The following is a 22,095-nucleotide window of genomic DNA, read 5'->3' on the forward strand; positions in this document are numbered from 1 at the left end:
ACAGCACTTCAGTTTTTCCACATTTTGTTATGTTACAGCCTTATTCCAAAATTGATTCAATTCATAATTTCCCTCAAAATTCAAAAAGAAAGAAGTTTGTTAGAAATATTTGCAAATTTATACAAAATAAATCACATGTACATAAGTATTCATAGCCTTTGCCATGACACTCAAAATTGAGCTCAGGTGCATCCTGTTTCCACTGATCATCCTTGAGATGTTTCTTCAACTTGATTGGAGTCCACCTGTGGTAAATTCAGCTGATTAGATATGATTTGGAAAGGCACACACCTCTCTATATAAGGTCCCACAGTTAACAGTGCATGTCAGAGCACAAACCAAGGGATTGTATCGAGGCACAGATCTGGGGAAGAGTACAGAAACATTTCTGCAGCATTGAAGGTCCCAATGAGCACAGTGGCCTCCATCATCCGTAAATGGAAGTTTGGAACCACCAGGACTCTTCCTAGAGATGGATGCCCACCCAAACTGAGCAATCGGGGAGAAGGGCCTTAGTCAGGGAGGTGACCAAGAACCTGATGGTCACTCTGACAGAGCTCCAGTGTTTCTCTGTGGAAAAAGGAGAACCTTCCAGAAGAACAACCATCTCTGCAGCACTCCACCAATCAGGCCTGAGTGGCTAGAAAAATTCTCTGGTCAAATGAAACAAAGATTGAGTTCATTGGCCTGAATGGCAAGTGTCCTATCTGGAAGAAACCAGGCACCGCTCATCACCTGGCCAATATCGTCCCTACAGTGAAGCATGGTGGTGGCAGCATCATGCTGTGGGGATGTTTTTCATTGGCAGGACTGGGAAACTAGTCAGGATCGAGGGAAAGATGAATGCAGCAATGTACAGAGACATCATTGATGAAAACCTGCTCCAGAGCGCTCTGGACCTCAGACTGGGACGAAGGTTAATCTTCCAACAGGACAATGACCCTAAGCACACAGCCAAGATAATAAAGGAGTGGCTACAGGACAACTCTGTGACTGTCCTTGAGTGGCCCAGCCAGAGCCCAGACTTGAACCCGATTGAACATCTCTGGAGAGATCTGAAAATGGCAGTGCACTGACGCTCCCCATCCAACCTGATGGAGCTTGAGAGGTCCTGCAAAGAAGAATGGGAGAAACTGCCCAAAAATAGGTGTGCCAAGCTTGTAGCATTCAAAAAGACTTGAGGCTGTAATTGGTGCCAAAGGTGCTTCAACGAAGTATTGACCAAAGGCTCTGAATATTACGTACATGTGATTTTTTTTATTTTTAATGCATTTGAAAGATTTCAAACAAACTTCTTTCACATTGTCATTATGGGGTATTGTTTGTAGAATTTTGAGGAAAATAATTAATTTAATACAATTTGGAATAAGGCTGTAACATAACAAAATGTGGAAAAAGTGAAGCATTGTGAATACTTTCCGGATGCACTGTAGGGAGATCGGGGCTAATAGTCACAGGGGGAAATTGTCACAAGTAAGGTTGCCACTTGCCACAATACCAAAAGTTCAGTAATATGTACCAATACAAGTAAAAAGTTTAATGATTCTCGATACCACAACAACAATGTATAATTAAGTAAACATTACTTGTGTATGTTTTCTTTTTTCCCAAATCTTGTTTTCTATTACAAAATTTCTGAATTCCTTGTTTTTAACTTTAATTCAAATTTAGCATCAAAATGGTGTTTAATCAAATTAATTATTCAAACATTCATCAAATGAAAATAGAGCAATTACTTCTCAGCACATTATTAGAATTATTATTATTGTGAATATTACATTTTACTATACAGTATAAACATATTTCTGGTGGGTTGAGCTTTTATCCTGACAGTATTTTTCAGATTGTGTGTGTTTATGGATGGTAGCATCACATCTCTGGATAAGAAGTTGTTTAAATGACCCAGTGTGATTATTAAAAGGCAAAATGCTGTGATTTAATTATATAAATACACTCTGCATGCATTTAACAGTGAATAATTGCTCTGTTCTGTCATCTATTACAAAACGTGCGTGACGCTAATAATGCTGTGAGTTTAGCATATGAGCGGCTTCAAACATTCGTTGTAAGAACTGGTATCATGACATCTTTTTTATTTCAGTACTGACTTGGCTCCGAAGTCTAATTACACAAATGTGTGTAGTGCTGTTTATTTCAAAACTGTCACATATACATTGTTGTTTGCCTTGACTTTTATGTTGATGTGGCAGTTCTATGGTTTAACAGGGGGAGTGTAAACTGAAACACAGATTTACACCTCTAACATGCTCGACTACGCCACCCTAGAGGCAACATTACCAGGGAATCGCCTTTCAGAATGATTTAAAGCACACAAGTTCGGTTACTGAGTCAGGATCAGAAACAGAGGCGTAGTACAAAAAATACAATTTTATTAACAAATTTTGAACAGCATGTACCTATAGTCAAGTAAAATTAGGGCTATCACACACACACACACACACACACTGCTACACCTGCTCCAGGGCTGGGAACCACTTGCCTATCCTCAGGAAACCACGGCAACCACACGTGTACTCACACTGCACCCCAAATGTGAACCAGAGGAGGAGACCGCCACCAAACAGAGAGGAAGGCTCGTCCACACATGCACAGACACGGATCTGGGTCCCCGACCCCCTGGAGAGAGAGCAAAAGTACCAGTTAAACATACACACGTATTCTCCTAAAACTTGGTACTCAAAAGAAAAAAACATGCAATCATAACTCACAACGGAGTAAATGCACAAACTGGGTCAAAGATAAATTACTTAATGACTGATTTAAAATACTGGGTAAGCAATTAACCAGATCACAAAAAACTCCAATAACCCACGAGAAAATAATAATAATAATAATAATAACACACAACCGTGTTGACAAAAAGAAAATACAAAAAAAGAAAATACACATTCAAGGCCAACCAAACTCAGGATGTTAAATAGACAGATTCACAGAACTTGGCTAGCACAAATAATAAAGAAAATAGATGCACAAGAATGAATCAACCATTTAAATTGTACCAGATTTCATTCATGGATATCATAAAGAACCAAAAATAAAGAAATAAACCAATTAAAAGGAAACAATAAAACACAAAAGACTTTCCATCTTGACATTGGCTAGTGAATGGTCAAACCGTTTCGTGGATTTGTGGAGGAAGAGAGAGAGAGAGAGTTACGTTGCCGAATCTGCGACACACCAGGCGGCCACCCCAGCAGACGTTTAAAAGTGTCCAGCTTCGGAACTCACACGTAATATCGGCAAACGCCACGCAACAGCACGGGAGCACTGATCACAGGCACTGCGCCGTCGATCTGACAATCTACAGAACCCTGCTGAGTGAAATTCAGCACGCTTCAAGCGTCGTCATGCGAGGATGTATCCACCAAATCCCAACAATAAGAACAGCAACAAAGAAAGCAGCACTAACGACAGAGAGCAGCAAACAGAAAGCCCACTGCAACGTCTCGCACTCAGTTTAAACTTGCAGTACACCGGTGATTCAACTCAGGACACTAAAACATCCTATTGCAACGCACGTCGCTATACTGTGTCACCGGAGTCCTCAGTCCACACAGACAAAACACTTCCGTAACACGCCGGCGATGGATAATGTCACTCGTGACGATGGGACGCACCTCCCACAGACGCTACCGTGCTGCTTTTATAGTCCAACTACATCATGCGAAATAGACATATGCCAACGGCAATTACTAACAACGGCTACAATCTACCCCCCCCTATTGTCAAAGGATCCAACCTTCCAAGTGTACCATCTGACGACAAATCTAACACCAAGGCCTAAATACAGCTCCGATGGAGTTGGATGCTGATGCAAGAGGACTACTAGATCTTACCTCCCTTCCTACCGCTTGCGGCAAGTGATGCACATTAGAATGTCGTCCTGCCCCCATTCGTCTTGTTCTACGCAGGGTTACCTCAGGCTGGTCATCTGGACCTCCTTGGGTAGGTCCAGGTACCGGTAAAGGACTCGTGCCACCATCACTGACCTCAACCTCTGCTGAATCAACTGTACCGGAAACGGGAACATCTACCAGCCTCAAAGGAGACCTACTCAAATTAACCCCCTGATCTACTGTGGGAACTCCTGATACCACATAAACCAGGTCTCCTTCTATTGGTTCCTCCGCCTCGAATGCAACCGCAACTGGCGATTCAACCTGAACCTCAGGAAGATCAAGTGCCACCTCTCCCTCGGCTCTGGGTTTCAAAGATGAACGATGGACATGACGTACCTTCTACCGATCCTGCTCTGGAGCTATCGTATAGACAGATCCACCCACCGGTGGGGCCTTAACAACCCGATATAAAGTGGAACTCCACAGATCATATATCTTATGACGACCCCGGACCCCGTGATCACGCAGGTAAACCAACTGACCTTCATACAACGGCAGTTCCTTGACCCGACGATCATATTTAACCTTACACCGGTTTGCGGCCACCTGCAGCCTATCTCGTGCACCCTCAAATGCAACCCTTAAACGTGCCTGGTGCTCCTCAACCCACTGATGCACTCTACCTGCAACTGGCTCTTGTACTCTACCGAGCAAAAAGTCAATGGGCAACCTGGGCTCTTGCCCAAACATGAGAAAATATGGGGACTCTCCCGTGGCCTGATGCGGAGTAGTATTATAACAAAACAGAGCTTGCAGTAAACAAGATGCCCAATCTCTCTTTCTCTCAGGGGACAAAGTTTGCAGCAAGTTGTGTAATGTTCGATTGAACCTCTCACATTGACCGTTGCCGGCCGGATGGTAGGGAGTGCTGCGAGACTTACTCACCTGATAGAGACTACACAACTGCTGTATTAACTGAGATTCAAAGTTGCCGCCCAGGTCGGAATGAATCCGGCCAGGGACCCCAAATCTGAAAAACCACTCATTTACCAGAACACGGGCCACAGTCTCAGCCTGCTGGTCCTTAGTGGGCACAGCCACAGTGAATTTACTGAACACGTCAGTCATCACCATCACATTCTCTTGTCCCGAACGAGACGGCTCTAAGATGGTAAAATCAATAGCCACAATCTCGTTCGGACGGGAAGCCAACAGATGCCCCATGTAACTCCTTGCAATCGGTGCCACATCCTTGGCCAGTTGACACCGCTCACACTCTTGCACCCAACGAGCTACATCGGCCGACATACCGGGCCAGTAGCACCGCTGCCGCACCAGCTCGAGGGTGCGTTCCGTCCCCTGATGACCATGGTGTTGGTGCAACTGAATCAGCACTTCTGATTGCAGTGCCACCGGCAACACCAATTGGAATATTACCTCTCCTCCATCTGGACGGAAGATTTTACGATGTAATAAACCTTCCTGCTCACTCAGTCGGTCCCATTGTCAAAGCAGCATCATAATAGGTTTAGCCAACTGTCGCCACTCTCTAGGCTCTGGACGTTGCCCTCGCTGCCAGAACCTCCTCACTTCCCCTATAACCGGGTCTGCCGCCTGCAAAGCAATAAGATCGGATATGGAACGGCTAGGCCACGCCTGTATAGCCCCCTGTGTTGCGCCCCCTCCTGACTCCAAGACCGCAACTCGCCTTAACAGCTCTGGAACGTCAGACCCCAATGAGTAGCTACCTTTTCCTTCCGATCCAACCCCACGTGACCAAGAAAGAGCGTCGGCATTCTGATTGGTCTTACCTGACCGGTAGTGAATCTCAAAATCGAATGCTGCTAACTCAGCGGCCCACCTTTGCTCGGTGGCCCCAAGCTTAGCTGTCGCCAGGTGACTAAGTGGGTTGTTATCAGTACGTACCAGGCACTTATGGCCGAGCAAATACTCCCTGAACTTCTCACCCATAGCCCACTTAAGGGCCAAAAACTCCAAACGCATGGAACTGTAAGTAGCGGAATTACGCTCAGGTGGCCTGAGGCTTCGGCTCGCATAAGCAACGGGTCTAACTTTACCATCAAACTCCTGTGAGAGTACTGCTCCCAGTCCCACGTGACTGGCATCGACCTCTAAGATAAAGGGCCGGGTAAAATCTGCATAAGCCAACACTGGCGCTGTAGTGAGAACCTGTTTCAAGGCTTGGAACGCTTCCTCGCACTGCTCTGACCACACTGCGGTTATTTCCTGACCTCGCTTACTGGACTTACCTCCCGTTAACATAGAAACCACTTGGTGTAACGGGGCTGCCAACTTGGCAAACCCCTCTACAAAACGCCTGTAATAGCTGACAAAACCCAAAAACGTTCGCAGCTCTAACACGGTCGTAGGATGAGGCCACTGGGCTACAGCTTCAATCTTCTTTGGGTCGGTTGCCACCCCACGAGAAGAAATCACATGACCTAGGTAACTCACTTCCTCTTGGAAGAACGTGCATTTCTCCAACTTTACCTTAAGTCCCTCTGCTTTCAACGAACCCAACACTACCCTGAATCGCTGCAGATGTTGCTGCACGGATGATGAGAATACGATAATGTCGTCGAGATATAACAAAACCGACTGATGCTTTTGGTCCCCAAAAAGTCGTTCCATCAACCGCTGGAACGTACTTGGCGCATTGCATAGGCCGAACGGCATTCGATTCCATTCAAAGAGCCCGAATGGTGTACAAAAGGCAGTCTTAGGACGATCAAGCTCGGACACTGGAACCTGGTTGTAACCGCTGGTCAGGTCTAACGTAGAAAACCAACAGGCACCGGATAAGGAGTCCAACGTTTCTTCAATCCGAGGTAACGGGAAAGCATCTTTGCGGGTCTTGACGTTAAGTTGGCGGTAGTCAACACACATACGGAGGCTGCCGTCCTTTTTCCTAACTAATACGATTGGAGAGGCGTAGGGGCTGCAACTCTCCCGAATAATCTGTGCATCGAGCAACTGACTAATATGCGTTTTTACCAGCTCATATTCTGATGGTGGAATACGCCTGTACCGCTGTCGGACCGGAATATCATCGCTAAGAGGGATCTCATGTGACAAGAGATTAGTACAACCTACGTCTCCTTCATGGGTAGAAAACACATCTTGAAACTCCCGAAGTAACGCTCTGACCTGCTCTCGTTCCTCTGCAGTTAATGCACCCAACTCAACAGATTCAATCTGTTCTGGTATTACTGTGGCGGAGACACTACACAATGCTGCCTGGGTGCTCGCTATAGGAACCTCCGTTAACCCGTCGGGTAGGTCCACCAAATACACCTCTCGCAGTGTACCTACTATAGTAGCGGGGTAAAGCACTACATATACGACATGTACTACGTCCTCGTACTCTCACCTTACTGCCCTGTTAAGCAGTACGAATGACCCGTTGGCATTCTTGGAAGGCATGGATAATCGTAGCATCCTGCATTACTGATGGTAGGGTATATAACATCGACCCATAGTGTCCGAAAAGGCCCTGGTAACAATGACTGAGTACATTCATTCCTAGAATACCCGGGGTATCGGAGCTACCCCCAGGGGGATCTCGGACCACTAGCATGCCGCATCCCTGGACAAGATTACCGCAGTTCAATATCTACCTCCCAGTAGCCAATATAGGGAATCTCCAGCCCATTAGCTGCTCTGAGCTGCAGCCAATGGCACGACTGTAAACGATCCTGGCCCCATGGTTCAAACCTAAGCCGAAAACAGCTCTCGGTAATGGTTGACACCATGGACCCAGTATCGATCAGACAAGGTACAGGAATCCCCCCAACCTTAACAACTAAGTGTGGACATGAGGACACCAAACGGGACACAAGTTGCTTATCATTAAAAACACGCAAGCCACAAGTTTCCCCTACCGTACTGTGGCTTCGCAGCCCGGTGGGAATTAGTTTTCCGGCGGTTGAGTGTTGGAAGCGGGCCTAAATCCACCAGAATCGGAAGCAAATGCCGGTGGCAGAGGGGGATGTCGTTCACCATCACAATTTCGGGCAATATGACCGGATCGTTGGCATCTCCTACAAATTACGGTATTTGAACGAGGAGAGCGATCGCATACGTGCACATTTTGATTACGGGACACAGCTCGAGTGAGTTGATCAATCTGACGTTGCTGCTGACGCAGCAATTCCCGCAGTTCGGCAAACTCACCCGACCGAACCCCATGATCCAAATCGGACCCTCCCCGAACACCATATTGAATGCCACTTATCAACGGTACCGATTGACTCCTACCCCTCGTACCACCCAGCATTCCCTCCCGTTCCTAGCAAATGGCCTCGGCTCGCATATTCAACAACGTTACAGTGGGCTGTCGTCGAACCAATTGTTTCAGTTCCCGACGGAGTGTATTATCAGACACATATTCAACAAATTGATCACGTACGACGATATCAGCATTGGGAATGGCGTGTGGAGCTTGACTTTTCACTTTATCCAACAAGCTCATCAGGCCCAGGGAGAACTCTAGTAATGTTTCTCCCTCACGTTGCCGGCGAGAAAAGAACGCCTCCAGCAACGCAACGTATGAATCCGCACACCCATACACTTCACGAAGAGCAGAAATTATCTTGTCAGGATCACTCCTGTCCGCAAGAGAACGATACTTAATTTCGTCACGGGCCTCTCCTTCCAGATTATCATATATGAAGAAGGCCCGTTCGGTACGTGACATATTACGAGTGCGCATACACGCTTGGACCTCTTCGACCCACTCATCGATGCCAACACCAGTCCTACCATTAAATCTTGGACAGCGTCGTTCTCTTGGAACAAACACGAATCGTTCTGATGTGCCGTCACTCCTATCAGCCAACTGAGGCGTAACCGGTCTTGTGTGCTTTAAATCATTCTGAAAGGCGATTCCCTGGTAATGTTGCCTCTAGGGTGGCATAGTCGAGCATGTTAGAGGTGTAAATCTGTGTTTCAGTTTACACTCCCCCCTGTTAAACCATAGAACTGCCACAATCTGGCGTAATCGGCAGGATACGGCTGTTGTTTAGGAGATTGAGACATTGGTGTTTTTTTTCTCCCTTTTTTTCTTTCCCCTCTCTTCAGAACAGTAGTGGCTGTTTTATTGGTCATTCCGTTTGGGTAAGTGATCTTTTTGTGTTTCATCATGGAGGATGAGCTGCGGGAAATGCAAGATTTAGTGGCTCAATTACGGGCAGATAATGAGAGGCTGCGGCAGGAGCGAGTTTCGATTGATTCCCGTGACCCTGGCGCTGCCTCTACTAGTGCGACACAACCGATTATGCCAGATTGTGGCAGTTCTATGGTTTAACAGGGGGAGTGTAAACTGAAACACAGATGTACACCTCTAACATGCTCGACTACGCCACCCTAGAGGCAACATTACCAGGGAATCGCCTTTCAGAATGATTTAAAGCACACAAGTTCGGTTACGGCTGAGTCAGGATCAGAAACAGAGGCGTAGTACAAAAAATATAATTTTATTAACAAATATTGAACAGCATGTACCAATAGTCAAGTAAAATTAGGGCTATCACACACACACACACACACACACACTGCTACACCTGCTCCAGGGCTGGGAACCACTTGCCTATCCTCAAGAAACCACGGCAACCACACGTGCACTCACACTGCACCCCAAATGTGAACCAGAGGAGGAGACCGCCACCAAACAGAGAGGAAGGCTCGTCCACACACACACAGACACGGATCTGGGTCCCCGACCCCCTGGAGAGAGAGCAAAAGTACCAGTTAAACATACACACGTATTCTCCTAAAACTTGGTACTCAAAAGAAAAAAACATGCAATCATAACTCACAACGGAGTAAATGCACAAACTGGGTCAAAGATAAATTACTTAATGACTGATTTAAAATACTGGGTAAGCAATTAACCAGATCACAAAAAAACTCCAATAACCCACGAGAAAATAATAATAATAATAATAATAATAATAATAATAACACACAACCGTGTTGACAAAAAGAAAATACAAAAAGAGAAAATACACATTCAAGGCCAACCAAATTCAGGATGTTAAATAGACAGATTCACAGAACTTGGCTAGCACAAATAATAAAGAAAATAGATGCACAAGAATGAATCAACCATTTAAATTGTACCAGATTTCATTCATGGATATCATAAAGAACCAAAAATAAAGAAATAAACCAATTAAAAGGAAACAATAAAACACAAAAGACTTTCCATCTTGACATTGGCTAGTGAATGGTCAAACCGTTTCATGGATTTGTGGAGGAAGAAAGCGAGAGAGAGAGTTACGTTGCCGAATCTGCGACACACCAGGCGGCCACCCCAGCAGACGTTTAAAAGTGTCCAGCTTCGGAACTCACACGTAATATCGGCAAACGCCACGCAACAGCATGCGAGCACTGATCACAGGCACTGCGCCGTCGATCTGACGATCTACAGCACCCTGCTGAGTGAAATTCAGCACGCTTCAAGCGTCGTCATGCGAGGATGCATCCACCAAATCCCAACAATAAGAACAGCAACAAAGAAAGCAGCACTAACGACAGAGAGCAGCAAACAGAAAGCCCACTGCAACGTCTCGCACACAGTTTAAACTTGCGGTACACCGGTGATTCAACTCAGGACACTAAAACATCCTATTGCAATGCACGTCACTATACTGTGTAACCGGAGTCCTCAGTCCACACAGATAAAACACTTCCGTAACACGCCGGCAATGGATAACGTCACTTGTGATGATGGGACGCACCTCCCACAGACGCTACCGCGCTGCTTTTATAGTCCAACTAAATCATGCGAAATAGACCCGCCCTGTCATTATGCCAACGGCAATTACTAACAACGGCTACAATCCTTACCACCCCTATTGTCGTCGTCGTCCCGACGAGGATCCAACCTTCCAAGTGTACCATCTGACGACAAATCTAACACCAAGGCCTAAATACAGCTCCGATGGAGTTCGATGCTGATGCAAGAGAACTACTAGATTTTACCTCCCTTCCTACCGCTTGCGGCAAGTGATGCACATTAGAATGTCGTCGCTGCCCCCATTCGTCTTGTTCTACGCAGGGTTACCTCAGGCTGGTCATCTGGACCTCCTTGGGTAGGTCCAGGTACCGGTAAAGGACTTGTGCCACCATCACTGACCTCAACCTCTGATCCTGACTCAGCCGTAACCGAACTTGTGTGCTTTAAATCATTCTGAAAGGCGATTCCCTGGTAATGTTGCCTCTAGGGTGGCGTAGTCGAGCATGTTAGAGGTGTAAATCTGTGTTTCAGTTTACACTCCCTCCTGTTAAACCATAGAACTGCCACATTGACATTCTTGTTTAGTTCCCTGTTCCTGTTAGTTTTGTAGTCCTTTGTAGTTTTCTTTCATGGTTGTTTTCTCAGGTGTTCCTCGTGCCCTTGTTTCCCCTGGTTTCTTTGTCAGTCTTCACATGTGTTGTCACGTTCTGTTTTGTTTCCTGTTATTCTGAGTTACCTTGTTTATATTTTGTTTCATTAAAAGCTGCGTTTAAATCCTCATTTCTCATCTGCCTCATCAAAAAATCCCTCTTAAATTACAATATTTTTCTTTGAATTCTATCGGTGACGTTTATATGAAACTTAAGGTTAGGTGCCACTGGTTTAATGGCAGGATTCACAGTGACAACTTACTTAAAAGGTCAAAGTTTGTTCAATAACTGTGAAAATGTTAAATTGCTTTTTTGTAGCCAAGACTTTATAGTATGTGGCTAAAGAGATTAAAAAAAATAAACCTACCGCCTACTCTGAGAAATATTTACGGAAGTAAAAGTGTGACAACTAGCCCTGGACAAGCTAAGGAACATTTTGAATATATTAAAGTGTTTAATAGACAATGTCTTTCGTTCTGCAGATTGATATTTTATTTATTTTGAATGTTATGTATAATTTAATGTAAAAATGCATCTTGTTGATGACTATGTGGTCTCTGTGGATATGCAACTGTATCACAAATTTATGGGCATTTTTAACTTGATAGTGACTTATATAATCTTAATTATTAACTATGCATTTGTGCTTATTTAGTGTTGCCACCCCTCGTAGACTTCATGCCAACCCCTTACCACCCCATGCATGATTTTCTAGATCCGATGCTGATTGTAATTTAAGATGGTTCTGAAGTAAATGTGTGAAGCCAACAAACAAAACCTCTGCTAGAGAAAACACACATTTGTGTAAGTGAACGTTTGGCTTAAAACCTCTGATTAAGTGAGATGGGCTATACAGTATATCTCAATAAAAGGTTTTGAGTTGAAAGTGTGACAACTAGCCTTTACCCCAAGAAGTTCTGAGCATTCTGGTGATTAAAAACATTTCATGGTGTTTGTAGAATTATTATTCTCGATGTATGTATGTACATAAAGCAAGAATCTCTTTTAGTAAATTGATCGAATTGTAATAAAAGCTTTTGAAGTTATAATGTGTGGAGTTTGTGTAATGTTTGGCAGTACACGACACATGAATATGACTTGTTTTGAAACATGATTGAGAGGTGTAATGTGTATCTGAGGCAGTTTGGATGAACCTGTGAATGAACTTGAACACAAGTGGACGAGGCCTCTCACTGTAATGATGCAATAAATCTGGTTTGTATGGAAATATGAGCCTTAGATAAAGCTGGCTGTGTCATGAAATATGTGTATATTTTCAACTGTTTAAACTTTCTTTAACAAAGCTTCAGCTGCTTTAGTGTGCTGTGATGTGAATATGAACATATTATTTTCACTCCAATCAATATATTTTTGCAGGAAACTACAATATTACATTTATTTACAGATACAGTACAGTGTAAAAAAAAATCCTGTTGTTTTTACCAAAAAACAGTTAAAATGTATACCACTTTACAGAACAACCTGTACATTTTACAGTTTTAAATGGTTGTAATTTATATCTTGGCACTGTAAAAAAAATATATATTTTGTTTACTTTACAAGGTATTTGTTAATCACTCTAGTGACTACAGAAGGGCACAGGAGGACATGAAGTTCATCAGTAGTGACTCTTCCACAAGCAGTGACCAATAAACATGTAAAGACAGTGCTCAGTTTCACTCACACAAACACTGAACACCATCATGGTAACACATGTGAGATTTAAATAATGCAGTAAACATTAACTAAATTACATCAAATATAACACAGAACCCCAGTGTATGTAACTGATATTAAAAATATGATGAAACATAACTATTCCCATAAAATATAATGAAATGGTTACTGTTTTTTACTGTAATTTTAACAATAATTTACTGTAAAAAGTGAATGTACTCTTGTTAACCCTCTGGGGTCTGAGGATGTTTTGAGCCCTGGAGAAGTTTTGACATGCCTTGACATTTGTGCTTTTTTCAGTTGCTTAATAACATATTAATGGCTAAAGTCTGATAACACTGTATTCAGCACAAACTGGGCTAAATAATATGTGAGCAACATCTGTGTACATGTTTGTATTTTTGAGAAAATAATATTTATGCATGGTTTTTGAAAAAACTAAATTTTTAAGTCACTGAAATAAGGCCATATAACACATACTAAACATTTGTCCACAAGACTTTTGAGAACTGGATCTTATAGATCAGAGTTTTTGCTACAAAATAATGTGAAAACCATCCTGATCACTCATTCATACAAAACAATATAGTAATTGAACTTTTGTAAGACAATTTTAGTGTTGAAAGGTAATATGCGAGGAGGTGTGAACGATCATGAATATTGAGGTAATTTACACCTGAAGAGACAAAAGACGCCTCCCCTGGGCATATCAATGAGGAATGTGACAGAAAGAGAATGAATGATCTAAATCAAGTTAAGCTAAAAGAAGTAATCTGACTATACATTTTCTTTACATAAAGACTTTACTTAATTTTAGACCTACACTACCATTTAAAAGAAGTCTCTTCTGCTCACCAAGACTGGATTTATTTGATCCAAAATAAAGTAAAAACATTGATATTGTGAACTATTTTTACAATTTAAAAGAACAGTTTTCTATTTGAATATATTGTAAAATGCAATTTGTGATCAAAGCTGAATTTTCAGCATCATTACTGCAGTCTTCAGTGTCACATGATACTTCAGAAATCATTATAAGATGGTGATTTTCTAATATGGGCATATTTAAAGTGCATTTTACTCATTTACACCTGAACAGATATTTGCAAGCACAAGCATTGATGATAATGAAGCAGCATAAACACTAGATAAAATATATTCTGCACATTAGTGTATGAATGGCGCGCTCTGCTGGGGGGTGTGATCAAATTAGCTATAATGAGCTCAGCCAGCTGAAACATGTACATTGCTTAGTTTCATACAGATTACATTGCAGGAGAATATTTGTTTTAAATTCGAATTGTTTTATTTAAAAGCAGACATTTTAAGCTTTCTTTAGACATATGTTTCATGTTTGTGTGAGAAGTATTTGTGGAGTTTCAGTACATTTTTGTGACGCGTTTCCGAAATATGCTCGTGAACACAGAGACTGCTGAAAGCTCACCCTTTTTATTTTCTTTATTTTACAAAAGCACAAGATTTTGTTGTTATTGTGAGTGTACACAAATAAAAGTAGACCCTTTATAGTTTCTAATGATGTCTTACAATTATCTGTATACCCAAAAATGACGGAGTATTTTAAGTTGTTTCCGCCGTAATGACGAAAATATCCAGCAGGACGCGCCGGTGTATCTGTCGACCCCAGAGGGTTAAACATAATGTACATTTTTACCATTAATTAAACAGGAAAGTCTTACTTTTTACATCTAAAAAATTACATTTTTACATCATTTTATTGTAAAAAGTACAATATATTTTTTAAAATATATTAAAACATTTTACTGTATATTTTACAATTAATCAATTAACATTTTATTTCTGTAGCATTTTTACAGTATTTTACTGTTCATAAATTACATAAATTTTTTACAGTGTATGTAGTCCGTGGCTGTGTTCAGAATAGCATACTGTAGTGTCCATACTGTACATCATATACAAACTTTTGGTCTGCACAAAATACCCTTATAACCTACAGAACATTGCAACCTGGTCTCAGAATCAACATTTCTATAAATAAATTTTTACAAACAGACATTTATACGCCACAGTTTCCTGGAAAAATGAATACTAAAACAATGTGCATTTTATTCACTTGCACACAAATCATGAATACAACAACTGATTATGACTTTATAAACACTCACACACTGCTATGATATAAAAACACTTTTCAAATGACAGACAACACCTTTGAAGGCTTGTATTACAGACTCACCAACATTTACAAACTTATTCTTATAACTGAACACGACTCACTATTACGAGTAAAGCTATGTTTGAAATGTTTATTTTTCTTTAATGTTCATTAAATATAGTTTTAGGTAACTGTCACACTTTTTTCTCGTATATGGGGTAGGCCTAAGTTGTCACAACAGGAACCAGCCATTAAACAGCTTTTAAGCTAAATGTAACCACGAAAAATATTATGTAACAAAAAAGGAAATAATAAAATGTTAAAAGATGCATGTGGAGCGGAGGGGGGCGGGGCTGGGGCGGAATATCGCACGCCCGGTCCCCAATCGGCCTGATGAGGCGCACGAGAGGAGGAGGCGAGAACCGGCTTGTCAATATAAATCATATTTAATTAAACTCAAAACCAAAACACACGAACATAAACACACATGACGGACATGCCCGTAATTCTCTCTCTCTCTAACCATCTTCACCGGCCGCCTTTATCCCTCGAGCACCCATCAGGCCGATTGGGGACAGGGCATGCAACATTATAGCCCAGCCCCGCCCCCCTCCGCTCCACACTCCTCCGTGCCACCGGCATGACGTACATCCCCCTATCCCTGGGGCGGGGTGTATCTTGCGTCCCGTGTGGTCATCTCCACCTTCCTCGACCTGGGAGAAGACAGAAGGTGAAAAAACAACAAAAACAAAATAGGCGAGGGAAAAGGCCAACGAGAGAGAGAGGAGGGAGAGAAAAAGCTCACTCACCGGTTCTCTGATGTACCGTCGCGTGGTCCTCAAACACTCATCCACACTCTCTGGCGGACGACAGCCGCTCCTCTCCGGGCGAATCTCTGACCCACAGCGGACAGAAGGCCCCTCCGCTTTTCTGGCGGCACCTGGGGACATTCCTCCGCCCCTGGCAGCGGCCCTACCGCTCCAGGCGATCGGGGAGTTACTTCCCTCCTCCCCTCGTGGACGGCGGTCTTCACTCGACCCCTCCGCGTTTCTGGGCAATGGCAGGGCACTCCTCCACCCCTGGCAGCGGCTCCATCGCTCCAGGAGGTCGGGGAATCCAGTCCCCACTTGCCCCGCGGACGGTGGTGTCGAGACCTCTGCGACGGGCATCCCTCCTCCTTCCCGGGCTTCAGCACCAATGTAACACAGTTAATGATGGGCAAGGAGGAGGCGAGAACCGGCTTGTCAACATAAATCATAATTTAATGCAAACTTAATCCAAAAGCACAAACACATAAACGTAAACACACACATGACGGACATGCCCATAATTCTCTCTCTCTCTCGAACCATCGTCACTGGCCACCTTTATCCCTTGCGCGCCTCATCAGGCCGATTGGGGACAGGGCTCGTGATATTCCGACCCGGCCCTGCCCCCCTCTGCTCCACAATGCAAAATTATCCGACACTTTTTTCCAACAACAAATGTTGTAGTTCATATATTTTATTAATTTATAACATTTATAACAAAACATGACAACTGGTCCCGACCTTACATTGGTTAAAAATGCCCGAAATGAGAAGTTGAAGTTGAAATCTTTCTTCATTATATAATATATATAATCGACTCATGTCTGAATGTATGTCCATGTGGTATATAGTTGAAAAAAGAAAGAATTATGATATTGAAATTTATTTAGGCTAAAATTATTCAATTTTAAGAGGATTTTTTAAACTAGGTCTTTTCTAGAGAAAACACACATACACATTCATGTAATTGGACTTTGGACATTTTACTTACTGAGATATACTGTAGCCCAAAAGAGAACTTGTGACAACTAGCTCCAGTCTCCCCTATACAGTACATGCTACTGTGCAGCAAGTAACTCCACCCGAACACTGAAACAAGAACAGACCGAAGATAACAAAAGAATGTAAATGATTTGAATTTGAGATAAGCATCAGTATAAATTCAAGAGTTCATTCTTGAAAAACACCATAGGATGATGTTGTTTTTATTGGTTCAACTGCAGTCAGGTACTGGTAATAAATGCTGTTCATGACTTACATGTGGGAGGTTGGCACGTTGCTCTAAAACACTCGCTCCAGATTTGTTTTAATCAGCGATAGAGTTTTCATTAACATTTTGACACACTGGTTACATTCACTGAAAGATCTCTTTACATAGTTGTTTACTGTACATGTTCCCAATTTGTACATATTTAGATTTCACTTTCCACAAATCAAACGGGAACTGTCAGTTGTACACATAGTAGCATATGTTTGCAGTTTGTTGGCTCAAAAAATATGATTGAAGTAGTATGATTCACAGTTAGAGTATCTACTCATGCAATCGTAATCTACACATGATGACAGACAGCGATTCATTAATGTCATGAGAGCTGTTTCTGCAGCCAGCGGAAGAATGACGCTCACCTGCTCTGACATTATTCACATAGTTTACATGTGGAATGAGTGAATCTCATGGAAATACATAAAATTACAGCACAATCTTAATAGTCCTATAAAACCAACTTCATTTAATTTATGAAAAATGTCCCTGGACTGTATTAGTGAGAATTACAACTGAATAATGGAATTTACCAACTAACTCGAAAGTACAACATCCAGTGCCTAATTAATAATGTCATGCAATTTTTTTTAAATCTCACAGGTCTTAAAAGTTAACTTCTTTATCCTTTATGTTCCTTATCTTTTGATTTTAGGGTGCAATATGACCCTTATTTCTTCATGAGATTCATTCACTATACTGTGATTCAGAAATGCACATTATGGTAAACTGATTCACATAAATAAAAAAATTTATGTGAATCAGTTTAATCTGTGGCTCAGTTGGTAGAGCGGGTTGGCCGCTAATCGCAGGGTTAGTGGTTTGAATCCTGGCCCACATGACTCCACTCTGCCGCCACTGGTGTGTGAGTGTGTGTGTGAATGGGTGAATGAAATGCAGTGTATAGAACTTTGAATACCGTTAAGGTTAAAAAGGTGCTATATAAGTGCAGACCATTTTACCATTTAACAGTAACAGCTATCATAATTCACATAATAAGTACATTTTATTTATAAAGCACATTTACACTGCACAAGAATTTGTTTGTGGCCTGCTTAATGCTTATTCTTATTCTCAAACATTCATCGTTATAGTCATCGTTAATACTTATATTCTTTTGTCAATTTACCGCATTTCAGTTTTTTCCGCTTTTCTCCTGTTTCATCTGCGTGTATTTTACCTGTTGCTGCTGGCACCTAGCTAGAGTCTGTGTTTGTAGCCTGCTAGTTTTTTTAGCATCGCTTATATAACTGTTTTCAGCCTTTAATCCTAAACATCTGTCATTTTAAACGTGCATCAGGTTTTCCCTCGTATTCAACTGCGCGCATATTCCACCTGCATCCGCGTTCTATTTTTATCGCGATTAAACGCACCCGTTTTTTCTCCTCTGCGGTACACAGATTATTGCATCGATCTCAAAGCACCGCTTATCAAGAACAACCAACAACAACAACAACAAACAATTACGTGAGGGATTCACATCAATCTCAAACCCTCACTGCTCATGAACAACAAACAATTTGCGGTAAGTCATGGCATAAGCTCATGTTATTTCTTCTTGCATTGCATGTCACATGTGAGGGATTCACTTGTGATAAATGTAAGGAATTAGTCAGGCTGATGGAGAAGGTTAATGAGTTAGAGACTCGCATCCGAAAACTAGTGGAGGTCAGTGAGAAAGAGAAGCCGGTAGATACTGTTTCGTATGCGGGCAGTACAGAGAGCAACATACACACTTTGGTACCAGCTATAGAGCCCCTGCAGCAGGACATTTGGGTGACGTCTCGGCGGCATACTCGCTCAGCAAAGAGACACCACTCTCCCGTTCCTGTTAGGGTTTCCAATCAATTCTCCCCACTCAGTGATACACCTACTGAGAATCATTTTGAAAGAGCCCTTGTTATCGGCGATTCTATTGTAAGGAACGTGGAAATAGAGACTCCAGCCACTATTGTTAATTGCATTTCGGGGGCCAGAGCGTCTGACATCAAATCAAATTTACAAGTGCTGACTAATGCTAAACATAGATTTTCTAAAATTTGTATCCATGTCGGCACTAACGATGTCCGGCTTCGCCAGTCGGCGATCACTAAAGATAATGTTAAAGAGGTGTGCACATTTGCAAAAACGATGTCAGACACTGTAATATGCTCTGGCCCCCTCCCTAATCGTCGTGGTGACGAGGTTTATAGTAGATTAGTGTCACTGAATGGCTGGATGTCTGAGTGGTGTCTGAAGAATAAAATAGGAATTATAGACAATTGGAAGAGTTTTTGGGGTAGACCCGACCTGCTATAGAGAGACGGACTCCATCCCTCCAGGGAAGGTGCCGCTCTCCTCTCTAGTGATTTGGCTCATAGTCTTAATAATGATATTAATTGACTAACTGGGGCCCAGGTCAGGAAGCAGACAAACTGGTTAATCGTCTGCTAGCTGCCTTGAGATGTCACACAGGTCACATAAACTACAACACATAGAGACTGTATCACCTAGATATCTCATAGAGACTGTGTCTGTTCCCGAACTACCAAACACAATACCCTCACTAAATCATAAAAAATAAAATTTTTTTATTAAAGTCAAACTTGAACAAAACAAACAAATTAAAAATACACATCATATAAAAATAGTGCTACTAAACATTAGATCTCTTTCTACCAAAGCACTAATTGTCAATGAAATGATTACAGATCATAGTTTGTATGCGCTCTGTTTGACTGAAACCTGGCTTAAACCTGATGAATATATTAGTTTAAATGAATCTACTCCCTCAGGTTTTTGTTATAAACATGAGCCTCGTCTGAAGCGTCGAGGAGGAGGTGTTGCTACAATTTACAGTGAAGTTTTTGGTGTTACTCAGAGGACAGGATATAAATGCAAGTCTTTTGAACTAATAATGCTTAATGTGACACCGTCAGATATAAATAAAAAATCTCTGTCGTCTTTTGTCCTTGCTACAATGTGTAGATCACCCGGGCCTTATTCTGATTTCCTTGGTGAATTTGCTAATTTTTTTATCATATCTTGTAGTTACTGTAGATAGAGCTTTAATTGTTGGTGACTTAAACATTCACATAGATAATGAAAATTATACGTTGGGATTAGCATTTATTCTCAACTCTCTTAGAGTCAGACAAAATGTAACAGGACCAAGTCATCGCCATAATCATACGCTAGATTTAATTCTGTCATATGGAGTTGATGTTGATAATATAGAAATTCTGCAGCAGAGCGATGACATCTCTGATCATTACCTCATCTCTTGTATGCTGCAATCAACTAATGTTACTCAATTTACACCATGCTATCATTCAGGTAGGACTATTCTTTTGACCACTAAAGATAGCTTCACTAATAATCTTCCAGATTTATCTCATACACTCAATAAACCCCAAAGCCCAGAAGAACTTGATGAAATAACAAAAAATATAAATGCAATCTTCTCTAGCACCCTTGATATTGTTGCCCCACTTCGATTAAAGAAAATTAAAGAAATAAGCCCTGCACCATGGTACATTGAACACACTCATGCTCTCAAGAGAGCAGCTCGGAAAATGGAGCGCATGTGGAAAAATACAAAATTAGAAGACTTAGACTTAGAAAAATGTAATGTCCCCGAAAGGCAATTTGTTGTACAATACAGGCATATTGACACATAATCCACAAAACAAACATTATCCACATGCACAATGTCATAAATAAATAAAATAAATAAATAAAACCACTTCACATTACTTCACATATATTCTCCAATCATACCCCTCCCCCCACCTTATTTGATTGGGTTATTGCCATAGGAATGAATGAGTTTTTTGCTCGATTTGTTCTAACCTTCGGGTATCTATATCTACGACCAGAAGGGAGCAGCTTGAACTCCACTGAAAGTGGATGGGTTGTATCCATACAAACCTTGTCTGCCTTCTGTGCCAATCTGGTCAGATATAGTTTGTACAGGTCTACCTGTTGTTTACCAATGATTTTTCCACAGGTTTTAACAATCTTCCCCAATTTGTTCCTATGGGTAATTTTTGAATGTCCATACCAGCATACTATACAGTAAGAGAGAATAAAAGACTTATAAAAAAAAGTCAGAATTTTGTTATCAACATTAAAATAATTAAGTTTCCTAAGAAAATACAAACGTTGTTGGCCCTTTTTAAAAACGGCATCAGCACATTGATCCCAGGATAATTTATGGTCAATGATAAGACCGAGATATTTGTACTCCATCACCATCTCTATCTCCTCTCCTTTTATCAGAGTCGGAGTGGGTGAGGGCGCCCTATGTCTAAAATCAAAGACCAACTCTTTGGTCTTGGACGTATTCAAAAGCAACTGGGAAGCTTCACACCATTCAGCAAATTCATGCAACACTGGACCATGTTCAGTTTCATCTTGCTCCAGTAAACTAATCACAGCAGTATCATCTGCAAATTTAATTATATGACGTCCTTGGTAACTACTGTGACAACAGTCAGTGTACAATATATATAGTAGTGGTGACAAGACGCTACCTTGTGGTATCCCAATTGAAGTGAAGCGGACCCCAGATAATGTGTTCCCCACCCTTACTCGTTGTGGCCGCCCACTCAGGAAATCCAAGATCCATTTAATTAGTTTTGAGTTTAGCTGGAAATTGTCTCTAAGTCTGTTTGCTAAAATTTGTGGGTGGATTGTATTGAATGCTGATGAAAAGTCAGCAAATAAAATGCTAGCATGTGTTTTACAACCTTCCAGGTATTTATACAGATAATTTAAAAGCACTACAATGTGTCTACCTGTTGTCTACCTGTCCATCCCCCTCCCAAATCTATAGGCAAATTGTAGAGGGTCAAGGGCATGTCTACAAGAGTTCATGATGTGTGTTTTAATGATCCGCTCAAGTGATTTAACTAAAAGAGAGGTGAGGGCGATGGGCCTATAATACTTGGGTGAGGATGGGTG

This window comes from Xyrauchen texanus, chromosome 23 (assembly GCF_025860055.1).
Source record: "Xyrauchen texanus isolate HMW12.3.18 chromosome 23, RBS_HiC_50CHRs, whole genome shotgun sequence".
NCBI lineage: Eukaryota > Metazoa > Chordata > Actinopteri > Cypriniformes > Catostomidae > Xyrauchen > Xyrauchen texanus.